This window comes from Arvicanthis niloticus, chromosome 24, assembly GCF_011762505.2.
Source record: "Arvicanthis niloticus isolate mArvNil1 chromosome 24, mArvNil1.pat.X, whole genome shotgun sequence".
Classification (NCBI taxonomy): domain Eukaryota; kingdom Metazoa; phylum Chordata; class Mammalia; order Rodentia; family Muridae; genus Arvicanthis; species Arvicanthis niloticus.
Window position 1 is genome coordinate 23,748,823 of NC_133432.1, and position 8,397 is coordinate 23,757,219.

General features: G+C 40.9%; 1 pseudogene; it reads left to right on the forward strand.

The window, feature by feature from the left end:
- Window positions 1–26: 26 nt before the first annotated feature.
- LOC143438091 (small ribosomal subunit protein uS5 pseudogene) lies at window positions 27–7,339 on the forward strand (annotated as a pseudogene).
- The last annotated feature ends 1,058 nt before the right edge of the window (window positions 7,340–8,397 follow it).

Below are 8,397 nucleotides of genomic sequence, written 5' to 3' on the forward strand. Positions count from 1 at the left end.
CACCATCTGCCACCGCCACTTCAGACATGGTTGGATATGCTGAATCACAGTAAGTGGAGAATCAGCTCTTGAAGCAGGCACGACCTGCTGCCGAGCCTTCTCCTGCTGCATGCCCCACTCAAATTAACACCTTTTGGGACCACTTGGTAAGTAGACAAGGGGAACAAACCAAAACAAGCAATATAAATGCTGCCTTCAAAATCCAAAGAGTCCATTAAGCAAGGTGTCTTTTCTTCGGTTATAGAAGTGTCTAGAAGGGATGATAAAGGAAGAAGGCCCCTACTACATGCATTCTCTCTCTCTCTCTCTCTCTCTATATATATATATATATATATAGAGAGAGAGAGAGAGAGAGAGAGAGAGTTTATATATATATAAAACTAATATATATATTAGTTATTCTCCTGTTGCCATGATAAAAACACTATGGCCCAAAAGCAATTTATAAAAAGAAAGGGATTAGTTGGGATTATAGTTCTGGGGAGATTAAATCCATCTTGGCTGAAAAGGCATAGCATGGAGCAGATGTATGAGAGCTGGGTGATTATTTCATGTGCACACAGGGGCAGAGAAAGAGCAAGAAGTGGGCCAGGCTGTAAGCCCTTAAAGCTCACTGCCAGTGAGGTACTTCTCAGCAAGGCCTCCTGAACATTCCATAACCATCCCAACAGTGCCACCAACTGGGGACCAGGGATTTAAATCCACAAGCCTATGAGGGATATTTCTCATGCAAACCATGACATACTGAATTTAGACTTCTCAGCACTCAACACTCTTAGCCAAATAATATCCTTTTTTAAGATTTATTTTATTTTTAATGAGTGTGTGTGTGTGTGTGTGTGTGTGTGTGTGTGTGTGTGTGTGCTGGTGTCCCCAGAAAGTAGAAGAGAATGCCATATTTCCTAGAACTGGAATTATAGGTAGTTTCACATCACCTGAAATGTGGGTCCTTGGGTCCTCTGAAGAGCACCCTTAACCACTGAACCATCTCTCCACCCACCAGAACATCTTTTCTTTATAAAAGATACAATCTGTATCATTCTGTCATAGCAACATGACATAGATTATGCCATACTGTTTAGCATTAAAAGGGAAATTTAATTAAGGCACTGAATAAAGAATTCTAGTAAGAATGGTATATAACAAGTAAACAGGTTGGCAGACAGAAAAATTTGTCCATCTCTCCTCTACTGATGGATAATGATGCTGGGTTTATGATCTGTCCATCTAAGATAAAGCCACCAGACTTAGCAGGTCTGGCACTTGTGTCTTTGTGATAATGAGAAAATAGTACCTCACGGAGTAAGTGAAGCTAAGAGCCAGGAGACAACTGTTGTGAACAGAATCTTGCCTGAATCCCAGCATCTTTCTACCTCCAGGTTTCTCACCTTTGCCCCATTTCACAGTGCAACTTCTCCCTTTCTTTGGGTGAGACACATGCTGTCACCTGGAACTAAGCATGGCTGAGTTGTTCATTTCTAGGCTGCTATTTTGACACAATTCTGGATATATGTGTGCAATCCCTTAATGTGTTTGTGTTCAAATTCTAGAATGCTGAAAATTGTCAGAAGCATGATTCCCAGAGGCTTTGACCAAGGTGAAAGATAAACCTTTCTCATTGGCCAGCAAAATGTTCTTTAATTACTAACAAGACAAATAGCAAGACAGACCCAATGCATAGTCTATGAAAGCAAGAAAGGGATCAAAGAAAAAACCTCTATAATTTACTTGGTAGTGGAGAATAAATACTTAAGAAGAATAATCATAATAACATTACTATGGTCTTAGAAAATCATAGAAGTAGTAGAAAATAATGGGAGAGATCTAAAAAATAAAAGAAAGTTTCAGTTACTTGATAACTAGAGCTGAGGATGTGACTGAGTGGGTGGAGTGTTTGACTAGCAAATGCAGAGCCCTGTGTTCCATCCAAACACTGCATAAGCCAGGCACAATGGTGCATGGTTAGTATCCCTGCATTCAGGAGGGACAGACAGAAGAATGAGGAGTACAAGATCATTTTTGGCTACAAAGGAAGTTCAAAACCAGCCTGTGATACATGAGACCATATGTCAGAGATGATAGATAGATAGATAGATAGATAGATAGATAGATAGATAGATAGATAGAATAACTAATTGGAAGACGTAGTACTTAAATTGGATCTAGGAGGCAGGGGTAAAGAAAGATAGAATGAATGAATGAATGAATGAATGAGTTGTGGATCAATCAAAACATGAAAACTTGAGTAAAAACCCCAGAATCTACATTTTAAAAAACATCGTGTGTGAAGAAACACACTTCTAATCATAATTCTTGGAGGGCAAGAGCAGAGAGATCACTAAGGCTTGCTGGCCAGTTGGCCTAGCCTATTAGTGAGTTCCAGGCGGGAGTCTGTGTCTCAAAAAATAGGGTGGACAATATTTGATGAACATTTGAGGTTGTCCTCTGGCCTCCACAGACCCACACACAGATGTACCTTCACAAATGTACCTTTATACACATGAACATACACTCAAATATACACATGCATATGCACGTGTGCACGCGAGCGTGCACACACACCCACTCCCTCAATCACCTGGTCTAAATCAGTATCCTTTCCAAACACCAAGAGGAAAAAAAAATGGATGGTAGCATCAAAGGACTTCATTGGCAGTAAGACCCCCAGGAATAAACCAAGATCCATCATCTTATTGCTTCGGATGCAGATGCTGTTCGTCCAGGCACGCTGCTGGCAATGAATGGAAACTGACAGCCACATTCAGGGAGTTAGAGTCAATACCTTCTTCCTGTGTGTGTGGTCCACAAGTATCGACCTTCCTTCATTTGGCCTGGAGCAATGCCTCGGTCCCAATCTGCAAGCCTTCCCCTCATTCCTTCATCCTAGAGCCACTTAACCTACGAGTTATCTTAGCCTCCTTGAGATTTCCCAAGTACTCTGTGATTCCGCCTCTGATGATAATCACAACCATTGCAGGCATTTATTGAGTGTTTGATTAGTGCCTGACCTCTTAACTCTTGTACTACCATCCAGTCAATTTCATTAAAAACAGCTATTGACTGTTTGCTCAGTAAAAGTCAAGCCCTGCCAATTTGTTTCCTCTAAAATATATATTAAACCCATTGCTTGATTTCCGGATCTTTCTCACCAACCTGGTCCAGTTGTCTCACCATCTCCGTCTTCTGAACAAGAAAAGTCAGAATGTCCCAACAGATAGAAACATTCTTCTGCTTCTCCACCATCTCCAAATGACCCTCCTGCTGGAAGAGCTTTCAAAAACCATGGTCTTTAGCAAGCACTGGATCCCCGGAGCCCCTTGGCTATCCACCATCAACAGAAGACATGGCTCTGCTTGTGGTTGTGGCTCCTAGCACTAATTTCTAGTTTCCGTTATGATAAAATACTCTGACCAAATGCAGCCTGAGGAGGAAAAGGTTTAACTGGCTAATATGTCCATATCAGAGTCCATCACTGAGGAACATTAGGACAGAGATTCAAGGCAGAAACCTGGAAGACAAATCCATAGAGGAACTCTTGACTGATGGCTCATTTGTAGGCTCATGATTATTATTATATTTATATAGTATATATAAACTTCTATAATATATATCATATAAAAGATTTTATTGATCCTTATAATATATGTGTGTGCATATATATGTATATATAGTGCATATATACTATATATAGTGCATATATATATACATATATATGTGTATATATATTATATATATGATATATATAGTATATATACTAAATATATATACTAAGTATATATTATATATATATATATATATATATATTATATATATATATATTACACACGTATAGTATGAGCTGTTGTATATCTAAAATAAGCTTAAAAATCAGTGATACCCTGTTGGTTATCAAAGCAAGGTCCTTGTGCATACTCAGCGTGTGTGTGTGTGTGTGTGTGTGTGTGTGTGTGTGTGTGTGTATGTGTGTGTGTGTGTGTGTTTTGCCTGCATAGATTCTGCACCACTTGGATTCCTGGAACCTGAGGAGGTCAGAGGAGAGCCTCAGCTCTCCTGCCACTAGAGTTACAGAGAGGTGTAAGCAGCCACGTGTGTGGGTTGGGGATTGAACCTGAGTCCTCTGGAAATGCAGTCAGTACTATTAACTACTGAGTTCTCAGCCAGATTTGTTATACAACCCAGGACCACCAGCCCAGGGAATGGAACCACCCATGGTGGGCTGGATCCTCTTCAATCAGTTAACAATGAAGATGGTCCCTCATATACATATGCACAAGCTAGTCTAATAAGGACAATTGCTCAATTGAGACTTCTCTTTCATGTCGTTCTAGGCCGGCCACATTGACAGTTTATGGTAATTAGGACAACAGCTTCATACTTGAAATTTGTATAAAATAGCACCATGCTGTATACATAAACACAATCTCCCTTCTAACTGGAACCGCTCCTGTTTTTCCTCTTCTCATTTTGTTCCACCATTTAGCTCCTGTCATCTAACTTTACACACTTACCCTAGCACTTAGCACTGAATAATATAATCATCTGCTTGGTGTGTCCCTTCTAGATTGAACTGTGAAAGACAGAGCTCTATCTTAATTCTCTGTGGATCACTGTCTTTAGGGGGCAGGTGAACTCACACTACACAGTGTATAAAACCATCTCATAACCCTTATTTTATTTGTCTAAGGCTGTTAAATGCACCTCAAAAATATTTCCTTGATCCAAGGAAGATGTGTATAAACACACACACACACGGACACACACAAAACATATAGTATGAGCTGTTGTATATCTAAAATAAGCTTGAAAAACAGTGTTCCTCCTTTGTTGGGTATCAAAGCCAGGTCCTTGTACATATTCAGCAACTGTTCTAGAATAGAGCAATGTCCTTAGCCCCTCACTGGAGGATTCTAAACAGGTTCTTCATTATTGAACCATAATCTCAGTGCCTTCTCTTGGGGATTCAAGGCAAGTTCTTTACTCCCAGGCCACTCCTCAACCCTCACATAAGGTTTCTAGGCAGGTGTTCTGTTACTGAACCACACTGCTAGCCTCTCAGTGAAGGATTCCAGGAAAGTGCTCTATGACTAAGCCACAATTCCAGTCCCTCACTGGGGGATTCTAGGCAGGTGCTCTACCACTGAGCCACGCCCCCAGCCCCTCACTGGGGGATTCAAGGCAGGGGCTCTACCACTGAGCCACAACCCCAGTCCCTCACTGGAGGACTCCGGGAAGGTGCTCTACCACTGAGCCATGCTCCCAGTTCCTCACTGGTAGATTGTAGGAAGATGCTCTACCACTAAGACACTCCCAGCCTCTCATTGGGGGAGTCTAAGTAGATGCTCTACCACTGAGCCACACCATAGCCCTTTTGAGGATTCAAAGCAAATACTCTACCACAGGCCAAATCCTTACGTCCTAAATGATATTCCCAATGATATTCTACCTCCCAACCCTTCAAGTGTCTCTCCTTATCCTACTGCTCACTAAACAAATGAGGTTGGGGGAGCCCACAGGTTCTCTCTGTTGCCCAGAATATACCAAGCTCTTGTGTGCTTCACTTCCTTTTGCTTGGAACTCTACTTTCATCAAAGCACCTGACAGAATCACCTTTGGCAAGCAGGCACCCACTCATCAATCATAGCCTTTCTGGAATTAGTCATATATTGTCACATCAAAAAGTATTATACATCAATCCTTAGTGTTTCCATTCCATTTATTTTTTAATTAAATCAATTTATTAGTGTATATTCATTGCAGAAATCAATGGACTTCCTGACATGTTTGTTTGAGTTTATCATGTTCTTTGAGCAAATTCAATCTGAACAAATTCAATCTAGTTGACTTTACTCCATTCAGCTGGCCTCCTTCCTCTTCCTATGCAGTCTTCCTTCTAATTTCCTGTAACACACTCACACACATGCACACACACACACACATATGTAGGCACTTACACACATGTGTGCACACACATATGAATGAATGTGCCGTGTGTGCATGTGCCAAATGTGTGCATGTGCACACATACACACATGTACACAAACAGACCCATGAGATATGAGATAAATAAGACATAAGACATTCTTTTGTTTTGTTTTCCCTGGGTCTGGCTTGTCTCATTGAGTATAATAATCTCCAACTTTACCCATTTTCCTGCAAGTGACATCATTTTGTTCTTCTCTATGGCTAAAATTCCATTGTGTGTCTATATAAACTACATTTTCTTTATCCATTCATCTGTAATAGACACTTGGGCTGATTTAACAATCTGCCCACTGTGAAGTATGTCTCGATAAACACAGATGAGCACATGTATCTGTGGCATGCTGACTTAGACTCCTTTGGGTATATTCTCAGGAGTGGACCACAGGGTCATGTGGGTAGTTCTAGCTTTGAAAGTCTCTCCACACTGATTTCCATATTGGATGTGCTAGTTTCTATGCCCACTAGCAGTGGATCAGAAATCTTTTTTCACATCTTCATCATGAGGTATCTCGTTCCCCTGCATCTTTCTGTCCTACCTCCTAGTAGTTCATAAATTGTACAAAACACATATCTGTTTGTTTTCTCTGCTCTGAGCTTAGCAGTCTTCCTGGCATGTCATAGCAATGTATTGTCTAATTAGCTATTCTTCCCTTCAGTTTCAAGGTCTGAGAATCTTAGTATAGTGCCTATTTTAGATGTGACATGAACATAAAATGTTAGAGCCATCCACCAGGTAGAACATATAGCTATTTGGATGAAAAAGAAAACAGACATTGATTACTTTCTTCCTGCCCATTAAGAATTCTGAAATGATTGACTTTTTCCTAGGCACATCCCTAAAGAATGAGGTTCTGAAGATCATGCCAGTGCAGACACAGACTCAAGCTGGACAGTGGACCAGGTTCATTGTTTTCATCCCTGTTGGGGACCACAATGGTCACATTGGTCTTGGTGTTAAGTACTCTAAGGAGGTAACCCCTGCCATCCGAGGAGCCATCATCTTAGCCAAGCTTTCCATCATCCCTGTGCAGAAAGGCATCTGGGAGAATGGCAAGCCCCACACTGTTCCATGCAAGGTGCCAGGCTGCTGTAGCTCTGTTTTGGTGCATCTCATTCCTGCCCCCCAGAGATACTGGCATTGTCTCTGCTCCTCTGTCCAAGAAGCTCCTGATGAATGACTGCTGCACATCAGCCAGATGCTGGCAGCACTGCCATCCTGGGCAGCTTTGCCAAGGCCAACATTGATGCCACCCTCAAGACATACAGCAACCTGACTCCTGACTTCTAGAAAGAGACTTCGTTCACCAAGTCTCCTTATCATGAATTCACTTATCATCTTCTGAAAGCCTGCATCTGAGTCTCTATTCAGAGGACCCAGGCTCCAGCTGTGGCTACCACATAAGGGTTTTTATACAAGAAAAATTAAGTAAATCAAGTCTGTTAAAAATTTTAATTATATTTATTCATTTAATGTGGGTGGGGAAGGATGCACATGCCACCTTTAAAGGATGGAGAGCAGATGACAATTTTAGGTAGTCAGTATTCTCCTTACATTATGTGAGTTCCAGGGATCAGATTCAGTCATCAGGCTCAACACCAAGTGCCTTTACTCACTGGTGCACCTTGGTTATGGCAAATTTGTAATTAATTATTTTTAGTGTCAACATATGAAGTATTGGGTTTCACTGTGGCATTTTCAAAGCAAATCTGTTTTTGTTCTCTCCTCGTTGCTGTCTCTGTCTACAGTACCTTGTAACTTCCTGCCTGCCACCAAGCCTCCTCTCAGCTGTGATGATAGTGGCATCCTATTATCTATACCTCCATACCTATATCTCCCTTCTTAAATCTGTAACCTATGCCCACAACTACACCCACTTCCATAACTAAGCTTTAGATGTATATTTATACATGTAAGCACATAAATATTACACACATTAGCATAAAAACATTAGAAGCTAAGGTCTATGTATAAAAGAAGTCAAACAATATTTCTGTTTGTTCATCTAAGGTACCTCACTTAATGTGATATTTTTGAGCTCTATCCTTCTCCTGCAAATCTGATAATTTCATACAAACTAATACAGACATTATAGAAATCTGTATGAAGTTTCTCAAGATATTTAAAATAGACCTTAACATATGACCCAGCTGTGCTACTCCTAAATGTTCCATGGAGGTGACTGTCCACCTGTGTTTATTATTACTTCAGCCACAGTAGCAAGGAAACTAGAATAGGAGGACCTCAGAGCACATCTCTGCATCTGGTATGACACTGACCTGTGTGTTGTGCAGCTAATGGCATACTGTGAGGTACGAAAGTGTGGGACGTGTGTCCTTCTCTCTAGCTATCCTCCAGAAAGTACTTATGTATGCCTTGTGCCCCTGGTTTTCCCAGTCTCATCTGCTACTTGACTT